The 20441-nt window shown below is 27.1% G+C and overlaps 1 pseudogene; it reads left to right on the plus strand.

The window, feature by feature from the left end:
• Positions 1-734: 734 nt before the first annotated feature.
• Positions 735-7483, plus strand: LOC143220446 (cytochrome c oxidase subunit 2-like; annotated as a pseudogene).
• The last annotated feature ends 12958 nt before the right edge of the window (positions 7484-20441 follow it).

Below are 20441 nucleotides of genomic sequence, written 5' to 3' on the forward strand. Positions count from 1 at the left end.
TCCTATTGGATTAGATGTTGATACTCGTGCTTATTTTACTTCAGCAACTATAGTTAATGCTATACCTACTGGAATTAAAGTTTTTAGTTGGTTAGCAACTTATTATGGTTCAAAATTTAAAATAAATAGTTCTATTATATGATCTTTAGGTCTTATTTTATTATTTACAATTGGAGGATTAACAGGAATTATATTATCTAATTCATCTATTGATATTATTTTACATGATACATATTATGTTGTTGCTCATTTTCATTATATTTTATCAGTAGGGGCTGTATTATTTCAAGGTTCATTCATTGATATCCTTTAATTACTGGTATAATATTAAATAAAAAATGATTAGTTCATCAATTTTTAACAATATTTATTGGAGTGAATTTAACATTTTTTCCTCAACATTTTTTAGGTTTAATTGGAATACCTCAACGTTATTCTGATTATCCTGATTCTTATTATAGTTGAAATTTATTATCTTCAATTGGTTCAATTATTTTATTGAAAGAATAATTTTGTTATTATTTTTAATTTTAGAAAGTTTAATTTATGAATGTTTATTATTATTTAAATTTTTTCAATCTTCTTTAGAATGATTAATAAATTATCCTCCATTGAATCATTCATTGAATGAATGTAGAATTTTAATGATTAAAAAATGTTAATATGGCAGAAAAAGTGCAATGAGTTTAAAATTCAATTATATAAAATTTAATTTTATTATTAAAAATAGCAACATGAAATATTTTTTTCTTCAAAATTCAAATACTTTTTATTCTGATAATTTCATTTATTTTCATAATTTCATTATAACAATTATATTAATAATTATTGTTTTTACTATATATTTAATTATTGATATTTTAAATAATAAATTTATTAATTTATATTTATTAAAAAATCATTAAATTGAAATAATTTGAACAATTAATCCAATAATTATTTTAATATTTATTTGTTTTCCATCTTTAAAAATTTTATATTATATTGATGAATTATTAAATCTATTTTTTTCAATTAAATCAATTGGTCGTCAATGATATAGATCTTATGAATATTCTGATTTTAATAATATTGAATTTGATACGTATATATTAATATATGAGTCAATAAATCAATTTCCGTTATTAGATACAGATAATCGAATAGTTGTTGCTATAAAATTACCTTTACGTTTATAAGTTTTTTTTGTAGCAGTGGGAATCTTCCAATGATATCCCGCCCCCCTGAGGGGGATGCCAGGGGACTGTGGGCTTCTTACCCACTAAAACCCATACGGTGGTCCATCCTCTTCGCACAAGGAAGGGCCCGAGATGACAGGCCACGCTTTCGTGAACCTAAGATAACGGTGCCTCCTCGCGACTTCTCCAGCTCTCGCTGGGCTCCTCATCGGGCTTCCCAGCCCAGTCTTCTTCATGCTTCTGCAGTGCCGCGGGATCACTCGCGCGGCACCGACACCTCCCTGGACCCGCGGTCCCTCGACGGTCGGCCCTCGGCCGACCGCCCGCGGTGCCCTCCGGTCGACGGGAAGGCATAGAAGCGGGGACTCGCCTCGCCGTCGGAGGTTCTTCACCGGACGATTATCCGGGATTTCCTCCTCGCGTCGGATTAACACCGGCTTGCGGAGCAACGAGTCTGCGTCGCGCTCGCCGCAACCGCTCTCCTCTTCCGAAACGGCCGCGGATCTGGGTCCCCATTTCGCGACTCCGCTCCGCCTCCTCCTTCCGCTGCATGACCTGCTCGCAGAAGGAGGCCACCGCTCGCCAAACTCGACCGCTCGCAGCCATGCCTGGTACAATGGCGTGGAACGAGAGGTCACAACCTATGAGCCGCCGGATCTCCCTCTTCTTCTCCTCGAGTTCTTCAAGTTCCTCCGGTTCTGGACCGGGGTTCCCTCCGCGGTAGCGGCGCAGGAGCCCGCAGGTCCGACCTGCTGCAGCCGCCAGCTGGTCCATCGGTGGGAGGCCCGCCAGATCGGCGGCCGCCTCGTGCGAGAGTCTGCGGTATTCTCTCGCGATCCTGATGGCCCCCCGTCGCCAAACGCTAGCCACTTTGGCGCGGTTCTTCTTTCTGGCCATCAACACGTCCGCCCACACCGGTGCGCCGTACAGGGCCGTCGAGCGGATGACACCGGCGTAGAATCGGCGCACCACTCTCGTCCGGCCCTCCTATGTTGGGCAGCATCCACCACAGCGCTATGCCCGTCCTCTGCAGGCGGGGGGCGAGCTACTCGAAATGGTCCTCGAAGGTCCATCGGCCGTCCAGCACGAGGCCGAGGTACTTCATTTTTTCGCCGATCTGGACGGCCTTTCCTCCCACGCAGATTATTCCTCTTGCGGGTGATATTACCCGCTTCTTCTTCCCGCCGTGGAACCAGATGGCCTGGGTCTTCTCCGGCGAGACGCGAAGTCCCAGGCGTTCTATGTCCCCAGCTACTACGGCCACCCCTTCCTCGGCGAGCAGTGCTGTCTCCTCGTAGCCCTTCACGCTCGCCGCGACCAGGGTATCGTCCGCGTAACACGTGATGCTAACCCCGGCCGGGAGTGCGGCGTGTAGCACCTCGTTGAACGCTAACCCACAGAATCGGGCCCAGCACCGATCCCTGTACACCTCCCCGCAGTACACCTCCTGGCTGACAGTGCCGTCCCTTTCGGGATATTCTAATACCTGCCGGACAGGTAGTCACGAATCACCGCTGCCAGGTAATCGGGCACTCGGTACCGAACCAGTGCAGACCTGATAGCGGTCCAGGGCAAGGCGTTGAATGCATTGGCGATGTCGAGTCCGACCGCAAGCATCACCCCACCCCGTCGAACGACCCGTACGGAGAGGGACTGGACGCGCAAGAGCGCTTCAATGGTCGACCGTCCCTGCCTAAAATCGAACTGACGATCGTCCAGATCGGGACCTACCGTTGAGAGGTGGGTAGTCAGTCTATGAGCTAACACCCTCTCTAACAGTTTTCCGCCCTCGACCAGCAAGCAGATCGCCTTGTACGCCGACGGAGATTGCTGGGTCTTGCCAGGCTTCGGCAGCTATACCACATTGGCCCTCTTCCATCTCTTCTGAAATCTTCCACTCTTCAGGCACTCGATAAAGAGGGCCTTGATGCGACCTCCGAGGACATTCGCCGCGAGTACCCAGACGCGTCCAGGGACCCCGTCGGGTCCCGGCGCCTTGGACCTCGCGCCCATTCTTCCAATCGCGCAGCCCAGTTCCTCGGTTGTTACCCCTAGATCGTCGGTCCATCCGACTTCTCACCGCTTCGCCGGCCTCGGGGCCTTCTCCGACTGACACTCCACCCCGGGAGACCCGGGGAAGAGGACGTCGAAGACCCTTTCGGCGAAGGCGAGCTCCATGCTCTCGGCGAGCGGCCGAGCCCATCCCCTATTCCTACCTAGCACGACGCGGTACGGACTACACCAAGGGTCCCGATCCAGCGTCTCCAAAAAACTCGTTCCACTTGGCGGCCCGTGCCCTTTTGATCGCCCTGCGGAGGGACTTGTCGGCGCTTTGCTCTCTCGGTTCGCGCTCTCGCTGAGTACCGTCAGTCTTTCGTCCCACCAATACACAGACCTCTGCGGCTTCATCGATGCTCTTGGCATGGAAACGGCGCACGCCTCGGTCACGGCCCTTTGCAGTTCCGAAACCTGTGCCTCCATGTCTCGCGCCGGGCTAGTGTGCCAGTCCGCCACGTGGGCCGCGCATCCTCGTCCATGCGCTTCAGCTGCCACCGACGGGCAATGTCGATCGCCCCTCTTCTTCCTCTTCTTTTCCTGGCGGATCCTCTTGCCGTTCCTCTTGTGTCTTCTTCGACGTCCTTCTTCGACGTCGCCGGGGGGACACCGGACCGAGCCCGGGACGCAGTACCGCATGAGGATAGGGATATGGTCGCTCAGGAGCTCCAGCGACGCGTCCACCCTCCATGCGGGGAGCCTCTTCAGCGCGGCCGGCGTAGCGAAGGTGATGTCCACCACCGACTTACCCATCGGCCTCACGCACGTGCTGGCTCGTCCCCTGTTCAGGATCCTCAATTCCAGTCCGGCAGCCCAGTCGAGCAACGTCTCGCCCCTCGCGTTCGTCCTCCGGCATTGGAGGATCCCACTTCCGCGTGGGCGTTGAAATCGCCGAGAACGATCAGACACCCAGACGAGTGTTGGACCACCGCTCTTCTCATCTCGCCCAGGTAGTCCTCGAATTGCGCGAGTGTGCAGTTGGGCGAGATGAAGCATCCCACCACTGCAGCGTCGCCCCACCGAATCCACACGTGGCCATTTCCACGGTGTAGCAGTTCCGCGGAGGGGTTTCTCGGCGTACCCCTCCACACCACTGCGACCAGGCCAGGCAGGTCGCCGTACCAGTTGGGATTGTCCGGCACGCGGTAGGGCTCCCCCACCACCACCAGGACCACGTACCGTGCCGCGAGCGCCTATGCCATCAGGTCTTGGGACGCTCGCGAGTGGTTCACGTTTCCCTGGAGGAAACTGAGCACTAACAGGTTTGCACACTCCCCTCCTCCGGGGCCACCTCCATGGCGATGGGTGCGGTAATGGTTCCCGTCTCCGTTTTCTCCTTCGTTTCCGGTTGTTGTTGTTGTTCTTTTCGCCCCTTCTTCAGCGGGAGGGGGGGGGGGTCTCATCATCCTTTTCTTGGCCGCGACTCCTCTTCTCGTCGATGGAGGAGCACACGCCTTTCCCCCAACCTGTGGCTGAACGGTCTGCCAAGGTCCCAGCAGGTGGGCATTTGGCCCTCACGTGCCCGAACCCCAGACATTTGGAGCACTGAAGCCTCCTCTGCTCCAGCACTTCAACTCGGGCGGACGCCCATACTACCTTAATTTTGCCGGCCTCGGCGATTTTCCTAGCGGAGGCGAGCGGACACTTCACCCACGCGGTACCCAGGCCGCGACGGGACTGCCGAATGTGACCACAGGCCACTTCGCCGGCCTGGCAGCCCCCGTCCACCAGTGCAGGCCTGAGGGCCGCAGCGAGGCATGCGGCCTTCGTCTCCCTCTCAGGGCCGGAAATCTCCAGAAGGAGGCCCCCGTTCATTGCCCGCTTTATCTGTAGCGAGTCTATGCCGATGACCTCCAGCCGGACCCTGGTCTTCGCCGCAGCCATGACCTCGGCATACCCACTCTCTGAGGGTTTCTGCAGGGTAATGGCTACGGCAGCCCTCGATAGCGCCCTGGCCAGCTTCGGCTTGGCCGGCTCCGGCCTGGAGCCCGCCGCCGATCTGGCCGGAAGGACACGTAGCGTCGTCTTCGTTTCTCTTCTTCCCGGAGCAGTGCGAACGCACCTTACTTCTTCGGTGCACGCGCACCGTGTCGGCGCGGCAGCTTGTCGGCCGAGCCGCGCGGCGCAGGGTTGGAGGCTGCCGCCGCGTGGCCTCGTCGCTCTCTCCTCCCTACCACCATCGTCAATTCGGCTGGCGCTGGGAGTGGAGTCGCTGCGCCGATGGTGAGTAGTGGTGGGGGTGGCTGCATCTCCACTCTCTCCCTAGCCGCCGCCGCCGAATCATAGCCCCTGGCGGCCGGCGCAGCTGTCACAGCCGTCGCTCGCGCCAGCCTGGCTGCCGCCGTTTCTCCTGGCTCCTGCAGTCTTCTGCCCGGGAGCGCCGGCATCAACCTCCGCGCGTTCGCCTCTTCGTACGACGCGCGCTCCGTCGTCATCATCTTCTTCATCGTCTTTGGGGCCCCGGTCGTCGCAGGTCCCTCTTCCAACGGGTTGGCGATATCATTGCTACCGCGAAACTCGAACGGCGTCTCCGCGGCCGTTGGTAATGCGGGTCGCCACGCCGCGCCGGGGAACAGTCCGAACCCCCAGGCAGCTCGGGTGTTTGCCTCGGCGAGGCGTTCTTCTGCGGCCGCCCGCAGAATGCGGACGCTGCTGCCCTTCAATTTGGACGACTTGGTCGCCACACTCACGACACTGTCAGCCTCCTCCCACATAAGCTGCTCGATTTCAGCCGTAGGAAATGCACGTTTATTAGTTACATCAACTGATGTAATTCATTCCGGAACTGTACCATCTTTAGGTGTTAAAATTGATGCAATTCCAGGACGAATTAATGAATTTAATTTATTCTGTTTACGTTCACGATTATATTAGGTTGGAGAAAAAGAAATCCATTATTCTTTTGGTAGATGGCTGCAGTGATCGATATCTCGTAAAGTATCGATCAAATAATTACGAATTTATGCTCGTTGTCAAGGTGATATTTCACGTCAACAAAATTCTTTTGCTGTTTTTTGTTTGGTCCATTCAGTTGTGAGTTACAGGGTGTTAAAAATGGCAGCCAACAAAGAGAAAATTCGGTACATTATACAGTTTTTCTTTGATAAAGGAGAAAATGCAAGCCAGGCGGCTGAAATTGCGAATGGTGTTTATGGTCCCGATACTGTAACAGCTAATTACGTACAATTTTGGTTTCGTCGATTCCGTTCAGGTATTTTCGATGTTAAAAATGCACCTCGAACAGGCAAGCCCGTCGTCGAAAATGTCGATAAAATCACAGAAATAATCGAAGTTGACCGACATGTTAGTGGTCGTAGCATCACCCAGGAGCTAAAGATTGACCATAAAACAGTTTTAAACCATTTGCACAAAGCTGGATTCGAAAAGAAGCTCGATGTTTGGGTGCCACACCAATTAACGCGAAAAAACACGATGGATCGAATTTCCATCTGCGAAGCCTTGGTCAAACGGAATGAAATCGACCCATTTCTTAAACGGATGATGACTGGGGATGAGAAATGGGTCACATACGACAATATTGTGCGAAAACGATCGTGGTCAAAGCGCGGTGATGCAGCTCAAACGGTAGTCAAACCAGGACTAACTGCCAGGAAGGTTCTGCTGTGCATTTGGTGGGACTGGAAAGGAATCATTTATTACGAGTTGCTTCCATATGGCCAAACCCTAAATTCGGATCTCTACTGTCAACAACTGGATCGTTTGAAGCTAGCGATTGACCAGAAACGGCCAGAATTAGCCAACAGAAGAGTTGTTGTGTTCCATAAGGACAACGCCAGGTCACACACGTCTGTTGTGACTCGCCATAAACTCCATGAGCTTGGTTGGGAAGTTTCAATGCATCCACCATATAACCCGGACCTGGCACCAAGCGATTACCATCTCTTTCTCGCATTGCAATACTTCCCGAGCGATAAGAAATCGGCATCAAGAGAAGATTGCGAAAATCGGTTACTAGAGTTTCTCGTCAATAAGTACCAAGACTTCTATGAGAGAGGCATTACGAACCTACCTTTAAAATGGCAACAAATTATAGAACAAAACGGTGTATACTTGACCCAAATCGGACAATCCGAGACATGCTAAATAAAGTCTCGAAGTTCACACAGAAATAATGGATTTCTTTTTCCCTGACCTAATATTTTGGACAACGTTCTGATATTTGTGGAATAAATCATAGATTTATACCCATTACCGTTGAGAGAACATCTTTAACTAATTTTATAAAATGAATTAAAAATAAAATTTAATTAAAAATAAAATTTAATTAAAAAAAATTAGTTAAAGTTTTATATAACACTAAATTGTCAATTTAAAATTAATATTTTCATTATTTTTTTAAAAATTAAATCATTAAATATCTTAAATTTGAAAGAATGGACCTTTTAAATCAGTTACAGTAAAAACTACTTTTAATGAATTCCACAAATAACACCAATTTTTTTATGTGAACTATATATTTTTATTTTTTAATTTATTATATTTAATTATTAATTTAAATTATATATTAATTAATTTAAATTAAAATAAAAAAAATTAATTTTAATAAATGAATATTAATTCTATAAATTTATATGAAATATTTGATCCAATAAATAGTATAAATTGTTATAGCAATTTTATTTCTAATTGAATATTTATTTATTTTCCTATTATATTTTATATAATTTTATTTAATAATTATTATATTATTTTAGATTGAATTAATATTTTATTTGTTAAATTTATTAAATTATTATGTAATGAATTTATAATAATTTATAAATATAATTCAAATATTATTATTTTTATAAATTTATTAATATATATTTTTATTACTAATTTTTTAGGATTAATTCCTTATACTCCAACAAGTCATTTATTATTTAATTTAATGTTATCACTAACATTATGAATAGCTTCTATTTTATATGTAATAATTAAATCTTAAAAATTATTTTCTATTCATTTAGTACCATTAAATTCACCTTTATATTTAATAAATTTTACAGTAATTATTGAATTAATTAGAAATGTTATTCGTCCTTTAACTTTATCAATTCGATTATGTGCTAATTTAATTTCTGGTCATTTAATTTTAACATTATTAGGAAATTTTTTTTTAAATTTTATATATTTAATTTTTATTTCTTTTTGAATTCAAAATATATTAATAACTTTAAAAATTTTTATATCATTTATTCAAGCTTATGTTTTTTCAATATTAATAATTTTATATTATTCAGAATATTAAAAATTATGATAAAAAATAATTTTTCTTATCATTTAGTTACATTAAGACCTTGTTCTATATTAAAGTCATTAAATTTAATATATTTAATAATTGAATTAATTAATTTAATATATATTAAATTTAATTATCAATTATTAATAATAATTTTTAATAGGATTTTAATTTTTATTTTATGAATACGAGGTACTATTCGTGAAGGAACTTATCAATGATGTCATACAAATTATGTTATAAATTTTTTAAAATTTAGTTAATTTTATTTATTTTATCAGAATCATTTTCTTTAATTCTTTTTTTTGTAGTTATTTTCATATATATATTTCTTCTTCAATTAAAATTATAAATATATGGCCTCCTAAAGGTATTATTATATTTAATTCTTTAGAAATTGCATTATTAAATTCAATTACTTTAATTTATTCAGGATTTACTATTTCAATGATTTACATTTATATATGAAAATATAACAAAAAAAATCAATTATATATATAGTATATACTATAATTTTAGGTTTATTATTTATAATAATTCAATTATTTGAATATATTCATTCATATTTTACAATTAATGATAGAGTTTTTGGTTCACTGTATTTTTTAATAACAGGATTTCATGTATTAATTGGTTCAATTATATTATTTTATACATTTTTAGGATTAAAATTTAATCATTTTTCAAAATCTCATTATATTATTTTGGAATTTTCAATTTGATATTGACATTTTGTAGCTATAATTTGATTATTTTTATATTTTAATTTATATTTATGAATTTCACTTTAATTTTATTATACATAGTATAATGATACATTTAATTTCCAATTAAATAATTATTATAAAATTTATATTTATATAAAACATTTATTATAATAAATTTTATTTATTTATATTTTTATTAATATTCATTTCATTAATTTTACTTTTAATTAATTTTTTATTATCTATAATATTTAAATATAAATTAGATAAAAAATTATCTTTTGAATGTGGATTTAACATAATTTCTAAAGGTATTTCACCATTTTCTTTTCCTATTTATTTAATATATTTAATATTTTTAATTTTTGATGCTGAAATTATTTTAATAATTCCAATTATTTTTAAATTAAATGATGTAAATTATTATATAGAATTACTAATTCTATTTTTTCTATTTCTTTTATTTATTATTTTATTAATTGAATGATTAAATGAATATTTAAATTGATTATATTAATAATAAAAATTTAAATAGTTTAAAAAATATATTGATTTGTGAAATCAAAGGTATAATAATTATTTTAAATTATAAATTTTTTAAAATATATTTAAAAAATTAAAAATTTTCCATAATATTTTCAATATTATGCTCATTATTATAAGCTATTTAAATATAAAGAAATAAAATAAATAAAGCTTCAAACTTTATAATTTAATATTAATAATGTTATTATCCCTATTTATATAATTAATAATTTAATTGAAACCAAAATTAGAGGTAATTTATTGTTAATAAATTTAACGAATAAAAATTCCAATTTCTTATATAGTTTATTTAAAAAATTTTATATTTTCAATATAAAGATATTTATTAATTAAATTATAAAAAAAATTAAATTATAATTTATATAAGAGTAAAAATTTACATTTAATTTCGACTTAAAAATTTGATCAATACAATCTTCTCTCTCTCTCTTTATATATATAATAATAATATTATAAACTTTAAAATAAAAATAAATATTAATTTCATTTAATAATAATATAAATTTACTTGTAATTAATTCCATAATAAATTTTTCAAATATAATTTCATATAAATAAACATATTGTAATGATTTTAAATAAGATTTAATATAAATTAAATTTAAATTTATTAAATTATAATAAAATATTATAATATATTTTTGAAATATTAATTTGTTTAAAATTATATTTAAAAAAAATCTTAATATAAATATTTTAAAAATTAATATTTTTATAAAAAAATTTTAAATTATAATTTGTATTATAAATATTAAATTAAATATAATTTTAGTTTAAAAAATTCTAAAAATTATTATAATTAATATACAAGAATTTATTAAACTATCTTCTTTAAATTAAATTAAATTTAAATTTAAATTTTTATTTAATAAAATTGTTATAATTCGAAAAGAATATACAACAGTTAATATTGTTCTAATAATTAAATTTAAATTTTTAAATAAATTTATTTTTGAACTAAAATAACTTTCAATTATTAAATCTTTAGAAGAAAATCCTACTAAAAAAGGAAAACCTATTAAACGAAATAAAGAAAATATAAAAATTAATCTTTTTATTTGATAAATATAAAATATTCCATTATAAAATTTTAAATTTTGAATATTATTCAAATAATGAATATAACTTCCAACACATATAAATATTAAAGCTTTAAATAATGCATAAATAAATAAATGTAAAAAAGCAAAATCCTTTAAATTTAAAGACAAAATTCTTATTGTAAAACTTAATTGACTTAAAGTTGAATATGCAACAATTTTTTAAATATCTAATTCAAAAATTGCAGAAATACCTGAATATAATATTATTAATCTAGAAATTAATAAAATAAAATTTTTATAATTTATTTCTAATAATTCTAAATATCGAAATAGTAAATATACACCTGCAGTTACTAATGTAGTAGAATGAACTAAAGATGAAACTGGTGTTGGAGAAATTATAGCTATTGGCAGCATGTACAAAATGGAATTTGTGCTCTTTTAGTAAAAATCATTATAATAAATAAAATTGTTATTAAATTATTAATTTTATATAATAATAAATTTCATCTACCAAATATTATTATTATAGAAATTAATATTAATAAAGGACAATCACCTAAACGATTTAAAATAATTGTTAATATTCCTGAATTAAATGATTTATTTTTTTGGTAATAAATAATTAAACAATAAGAAATTAGACCTAATCCATCTCAGCCAGTTATAATAGTTAATATATTAAAACTAATAATTAAAAAATATATAGAAGTTAAAAATAATGTTATTAAATAAAAAAATCGTTTAATTAAAAAATTTTCTAAATTTGTATAATTGATTCTATATAATGAAATTATTGGTCTAATTAATGTTACTAAAAATAAAAATATTATTCTTCTTGAACCTAAATAAATTATAAAATTAAATTTTATGGAATTTAATCTACGAATATTTCATTCTATAATAATAATATTATTAAATAATAAATAATAAAAATTTAAAATTAAAAAAAATAAACTTAAAAAAAATAAATAAATTCTATAAATATATAATTTGATTATAATTTAAAATTAATATTTATTAATAAAATTAATTTTAAAAATTAATATCTTTAATTATTTCAAACTACATTAAAATTAAATTATATACAAAAATATTAAAAGGATTTCAATGTATTATTAAAGTAAAGTAATTAATTAATTTACCATTAAATAAATTAAACTTAAAATAATATTTACCATGATTAATAAATGAAAATAAATAAATTGAATAAATAAATCTTAATTAACAATATAAAAATAATAATAACAATAAAATTTTATATTGATATATTAAACTTATTAATAAAAAAATTTCTCTAATTAAATTAATTGAAAAAGGAGCTGATCTATTTGAAGAACATGATATAAATCATATTATAGATATAGAAGGCATTAAATTAATTAATCCTTTATTGATTAATAATAAACGTCGATTTGTTTGCTTATAAATTATATCAATTAAATAAAATAATCCAGATAATCTTAATCCATGAGAAATTATAATTAAATATCTACCATAAATACCTAATTTAGTAAATGTTATTATTCCTATTAATATTAATCCTATATGAATAATAGAAGATATAGCAACAATCAATTTTATATCTAATTGACGTAAACATATAATTATTAAAATTAATATACCTAAAATTCTTCTAATTAAAAATAATTATTTGTTAGAAAAATAATATTTAAAAATGAATATTATTCGTAATAATCCATTACATCCTAATTTTAATATAATTGATGCAAAGATTATTGGACCATAAAAGGTGCTTCAACATGAGCCTATATAATCAAGAATGTATTATATATATAGGAATTTTAACTAAAAATGATAATAATATATAAATAAATATAAATATTGAAACATAATTATTAGTTAATTCTATCAATTTAAAATTTAAATTAATATTTTTTATATATAAATATAAAATAATAAATAATAATGGTAAAGAAAAAAATAAAGTTTAAAATATTAAATAAAATCTTAACAAAATTCGATTTATAGAATAACCTCAATTTATTATTAATAAAAAATTGTTAGTAATCTAGCTTCAGATATTAAACAAAAAAATAAATTATTTAAGGAAACAGAAAATAAAAATATGAATATTATTATTATATAATTAAGAAATAAACATAATTTATTTTCATTACTTAAATTTATAATAATTAGAGAAAAAATTCATAAAGTTAAAATTATCAAATTAAAAGAATAAAATCTTAATCATAAATTCATAATAATAATTTTTAAATGTAATCAATTTAATTTTATTATTAGAAAAAAAATAATTAAAAATAATAAATTAGAATTTAAAATTAAATTAATTTTAAATATAAAAAAAAGATAAATATTAAAATTAATAGTTCATTCATTTAAAAATTTTAATTAATTTATATAATTAATTTAATTTTTTGATGTCCATATATATAATTTAAACTTACATTTAATGATAATCCTAAACTTGCTTCTCCTACGGAATAAATTAAATATATTAAATAAATTCGTCTATTATAATTATTAATTAAATATATTAAATAAGAAAAAGAAATATATTGAATTGAAATTAAAAATATTAATAAATAATTACTTAAATAAGATAATATAATAAATTTAAATAATAAAATAATATTTATAATTTCAGTAATTAAATTGTAATATAATTTATAATTAATATTTAAGCTTTATAGTTTAATAAAAACATTAGTTTTGTTAATTAAAATTAATAATTAATTTATTTAAAGCAAAATTATACTTTTATATTAATAAAATTCAAAAAAATTTTATAATAAAATTATTATAGTGTCCAAAACTATTGTTTATAATAAACTATTTTTTGAAAATTATAATAATTAATATAATTTATAATAATAATTATAATAATTATAATAAATTTGTCATCATTAATTATATCATTTTTAATTACAAATTTAGTTTTAGCAATTAATAATTTTTATTCTCCTATAAAATATTTACTATTTTTTTAATAATAATATATTTTATATTTATAAATTAATTACATCCATAATTGTTTATATTTCAGGTATTATAATTATTTTTTCTTATTTTATTACTTTATTAAATTTACCAAAATTTAAATTTAACAAAATTAATATTATATGATTATTTATTAATTGATTAATAATTTATATATATATACTTAAATTATTTTTTCTTTAAAAATTATTTATTTAATAATTCAAATTTAAATTTAAATAATAATTTATTAATAAGTATTGAAATAAAAAAAGTTAATTTAAATATTAATATATTATTTTTTATAATTATAATATTATTTATTATTTTATATTTTTCAGTTAAAATAACATCTATTATAAAAAAATGTTTACGAAAAGAAAAATCTAATATGAATAAATATGAAAAATTAAAGAATAATAAAACATTAAAATTTATTTTCAATTTTATTTATTTAGCAACGCCTGTAAATATTAATATTATATGAAATTTTTGATCAATTCTTCGTTTATGTCTATTAATTAAAATTATTTCATGTTTTATTTTATGAATAAATTATTGTCCAAATACTGATTTAGCATTTATAAGAATTTCTCATATTATAAAAGATGTAAGTTCTGGATGATTAATTCGATTAATTCATACAAATGGAGCACCTTTTTATTTTATAATAATATATATACATATTGCACAAAATTTATTTTATTAATCATTTAAATTAAATATAGTTTGAAATATTGGAATTATAATTTCTTTATTATCAATAATAACAGCATTTATAGGTTATGTTTTACCATGAAGACAAATATCTTTTTGAGGAGCTGTAAAATTTAATATCAGCAATTCCTTATATTGGTCAATTATTAGTAGAATGAATTTGAGGAGGATTATCAATTAATAATTCAACATTAAATCGATTTTTTTCAATACATTTTATTTTACCATTAATTATTATAATAATAGTAATATTATATTTAATTGTTTTACATATTACGGGATCAACAAAGCTTATAGGAACAAATAGAAATATCTATAAAATTCCTTCTTATCCTTATTTTATAATTAAAGATTTATTAGGATTTATTATTATTTTAAATTTATTTATATTCATTAATTTTCTATATCCTTATTATTTTGGAGACCTTGATAATTTTAAAATACCTAATTCAATAATTACACCAATTCATATTAAACCAGAATGATATTTTTTATTTGCTTATTCAATTTTACGATCAATTCCTAACAAATTAGGAGGAGTAATTCGATTAATATTTCCAATCTTAATTTTATTTACTTTATCTTTAATAAATATTAATTATTTAAAAAATTTTAAAAATTATCCAATTATACAATTTTATTATTGATATTTTATTAATAACTTTTTAATATTAAGATGATATGGAGGACAAATAATTGATTGTCCGTATGTTCAATTAAATATTTTTTTTACGTTATGATATTTTTTGTACTATATTATTTCATTTAAATTAAATAAATTTTGAGATTATTTAATTTACTAAAAAGTTAATGAACCTAAATAAGTATATATTTTGAAAATATATTATAAAAATTAAATTTTTTATTAACTTAAAAAAAATATATAGTTTCTTTTATTCTATATACTAATATTAAATAATGCAAAATAGTAATTAATATATTATTTCAACGAAAACTTATTAATTGGTCAAATCGAATTCGTGCTAATAATGCTTGAATTCAGATTAATAAAATTAAATTTATTATATAAACAATAAAAAATATTAATGATATATAATTATAATTAAAAAATATAATTACTAATAATGATCTTATAAACATAATATTTAAATATTGTGGTAAAAAAATTATTGTAAATATTCTTCGATGATATTCAATATTAAAACCTGAAACTAATTCTGATTCTCCGTCAATTAAATCAAAAGGTGTTCGATTTAAATCAACTAATAAACTAATATATAATATATAATATAAAGGATTCAATAAAATGAAAAATATAATATTTATTTGATTTAATTTTAAATTCATTAAAGAAAATCTTTCTATTAAAATAAAAAGAATTAAAATTATAAGAAATACTCTAATTTCAAATGAAATTATTTGAGCAACTGATGGAATAGAAAATAATATTGCATAATTATTATTTGTAATTCAACCAATTAAAAAAACTGGAAAAATTATTAATTTTATAATAAAAAAATACAAATTATTGAATAATTAAATTCAATAAATATATATAAATTAATTCAAGGATAAATTAATCATAAAACAAAAGATAAAATAAGTATAATTATAGGACTAACAATAAAAACACTAAATTATTATTAAAAATAAATCATTCTTTAGTTAATAGTTTTAAAGCATCTCTAATAGGTTGCAATAAACCGAAAAATCCAATTTTATTTGGTCCTTTTCGATATTGAATATAAGATAATAATTTACGTTCAGATAAAGTTAAAAAAGCAACCCCAGTCAATAAAAAAATTATTATAATTAAAAAATTTAATATTCAAAATAAATAATTATTTTCATAAAATAAAATTATTAGTTATTATATATTTTAATATAATTTATTTAACTTCTAAATTTAACACACTTTAATTTGTTAAAATAATTTATTTTTTAATTTTTGATTGATTTATTATATAAATTAAAATTATTTTTTAATTAAAGTCCTTTCGTACAATTAATTAATTAAATTATTATAAATAGAAACCGATCTGACTTACGTCGATCTGAACATAAATCATGTAAGATTTTATAAGTCGAACAGAATTAATTTTTAAATTTCTATATTTAAAATTTATCTTAATTCAACATTGAGGTCGCAATCATCTTTATTAATTTGTTCATTAAAAAGATATTACGCTGTTATCTCTAAGGTAATTTATTTTTTAAATTAATATTATTATATCATTTAAATATTTTCCTAAATCAAAGTTAATAATAAATATAAAGTTTATTAAATTTAAAAATCCTCCCAATTAAATATTAACTTAATAATATTAATTAAATATTATATATTAATTGTTATTCAAAATAAACACAGAATTCTAAAGGGTCTTATAGTCTCATAATTTAATTTTAGCATTTTAACTAACAATTTAAATTAATAAATTATAATTGAGACAGTATATATTTCATTAATTCTCCCACTCAATTCTACAGTTAAAAGACAATTGATTATGCTACCTTTGTACTGTCAATATACTGCAGCTATTTAAAAATTCATTGAGCAGATTTGACTTTAAATTAAATTCTAAGAAACATGTTTTTGATATACAGGTGAATATATATTAATATAATAAATTTGACTAATTCCTTAATTATAAATATTAATTAATTATTAAATTTATATAAATAATTAATAATTTAATCATTATAACAAAGTTTTATTAATTTAAAATTTATTTTAAAAAATTATTACATTAAAATATTAAATTTTTATAATTTTAATTTTAAGTTATTACATATTTTTTACTAATAATTATTTTTAAGTTAATAAAAATAAAAAATAGTAAATTTAAATTGTAATATAAATTTATAGTTTATCCCATAAATTTTTAATATATAATTTTTAATTATGTTATAATTATGTAATTAAAAAAAGATACATCTAAATTAAATTTAATTTGTTAAAAATTGGATATCAATAAATTCGAATAACATTTAGTTTCTAAATATAAATTTATAATTTTCATTCTACAAAAAAGTTTATTTATATTTAGCTCATTTATATTCGAGATAATTAACATAATTAAATGAAATTAATCAACCCTGATACAAAAGGTACAAAATAAATTTTATTTTATTTTATATAAATAAATTTCAACTTCTTTACTTTATTATAACTAAATTTAATTAATTCTAAATAAATACTTCGACATTAAAATATTGATATAATTATAATTATTATAAATTTATTTACAAATTACAAATTATCTTATAAATTTATTAATTTTAAGAATAAAATATCTATATTATAAATATATAATTAAAAAAATTAATAAATTTAAATTTTATATTTTAAAAACTAAAAACATTTTCCAGTACTTTTAGTATGATACGACTTATTCCATTTATAATGAAATTGACGGGCAATTTGTACATCATTTTTATTATATTCAATATAAATAATTATTTACATTTACTACTAAATCCTCATTCAAATTAATATTAAAATTAATTATTCAAAATTAAATACTATTATAACTCATTTCATATTAAATTTCCAATATTTTGATTTGAATTTATATTATATCAAATTTTAACAATTTATAATTTATTATATATAATAAATCTAAAAACAACAATACATAAAGGAAATATTTAAGTATATCTTATTGTGAATTATCAAATTAATAAACAAGTTTCCCTAAATAAATGAAAGACAGATATATTATTTAATTTTAATGATTTACATTTAATTATTAATTAAGTAAATTATTTTTTATAACAGGGTATCTATATCCTGGTGTTGTAATAAAAATTTAAAATCTATTTAATTAAAAATTAAATTTAAATACAATTTTAAAATTTCGCCTAAAAATTATTTATTATATTAATTAATAAATTTAAAACAAACAATTATAATTAATATAATTAACATATAAAAATAGTTCAACCGCTAGTGCTGGCACTAAAGTTATCTTTATTAAAATTAATTCCCAAATCTAATTTCCATTAATTGATATAGAAATTAAATATTAAAATAAATTTTATTATTAATATTAAATTTTTTTATATTATATTAATATTTAATATAAATTAAATATATAATTTATTAATTTAATTAATTATTAAAACTATAATAAAATTTTTAATAAAATTTTAGATTTAAAAAATTTAAATTTTCACTTAAAATTTCAAATTTTATGTTATAAAATGTAACTAAAATCCTAATAAAATTTTAAATCTAATTTTGTTCTTCCTTATGTACAAAAAAATATTTTATTTATAAACTAAAATAATAATTTTATAATTAATTATTATAAATTAATATTTATAATATTAAAATCTTTACATAAAATAATAACTAACCAATAATAAATGATGAATAAATTTTATATGCTTAAAAATATTTACAATGCTAAATAATAATTAATCTATAATAAATTAGTATAGGTTTTGTATCCTTAAAAATATTTATCATAATAAAATTTTTAATAAAATAATAACTGACCTATAATAAATTATTATAGGTTTTGTATCCTTTAAAATATTTACAATACTAAAATTTTTAATAAAATAATAACTAACCTATAATAAATTATTATAGGTTTGGTATCCTTAAAAATATTTGTAATACTAAAATTTTTAATAAAATAATAACTAACCTATAATAAATCATTGTAAGTCTTGTATCCTTAAAAATACTTACAATACTAAATAATAATTAACCTATAATAAATCATTATAGGTTTTAAATTCCTAAAAATCTTGACAATACTGAATAATAATTAACCTATAATAAATTATTATAGGTATTGTATCATTAGAAATATTTATAATACAAAATATTAAATAACTTATAATAAAATTATTAGTGGTTTTATATCCTTAAAAATATTTATAGTATTAAAATCTTTATATAATAAATAAATTTTATATAAAATATTTTAAAATAAAATTATTATAATTATACTTTATGTAATTATGTAATAAAATTATAAAACTTTTATTTAATTAAATACAATTTAAATGAAATTATAATTCATCTATTAATTATAATTTCAAATAAAATTATAATTCGACTGTTAATTACAATTTAACTAAAATTGCAATTTAAATAAAATTATAACTTTAAGTAAAATTATAATTCGACTACTAATTACAATTAATATAAAATTATAATTCGACTATTAATTACAATTTAAATAAAATTATAATTCGGCTATTAATTGCAATTTAAATAAAATTATAATTCGACTATTAATTATAATTTAAATAAAGTTATAATTCGACTATTAATTACCATTTAAATAAGATTATAATTCGACTATTATTTACAATTTAGATAAAATTATAATTTTAAATAAAATTATAATTCGACTATTAATTACAATTTAGATGTAATTATAATTCGACTATTAATTACAATTTAAATCAAATTACAATTTTGAATGAAATTATAATTCGACTATTAATTATAATATAAACAAAGTTATAATTCGACTATTAATTACAATTTAAATAAAATTATAATTCGACTATTAATTACAATTCTAATAAAAATATAATTTTAAATAAAATTATAATTTCAAATAAAATTATAATTCGACTATTAATTACAATTTAAATAAAATTATAACTTTAAGTAAAATTGTAATTAGACTATTAACTAAAATTTAAATAAAATTACAATTATAAGTAAAATTATAATTCGACTATTAATTACAATTTAAATAGAATTATTATTCGACTATTAATTACAATTTAAATAAAATTATAATTCGTCTATTAACTACAATTGAAATAAAATTATAACTTTAAATAAAATTATAATTCGACTATTAATTACAATTTCAATAAAGTTATAATTATAAATAACATTATAATTCGACTATAATTACAATCTATATAAAATTATAATTCGGCTATTAATTACAATTTAAATAAAATTATAATTTTTAATAAAATTATAATTCGACTATTAATTACAATTCAAATAAAATTATAATCTTAAATATAATTATAATTCGACTGTTAATTA

Source organism: Lasioglossum baleicum, unplaced genomic scaffold (genome assembly GCF_051020765.1).
Source record: "Lasioglossum baleicum unplaced genomic scaffold, iyLasBale1 scaffold0973, whole genome shotgun sequence".
Lineage (NCBI taxonomy): Eukaryota > Metazoa > Arthropoda > Insecta > Hymenoptera > Halictidae > Lasioglossum > Lasioglossum baleicum.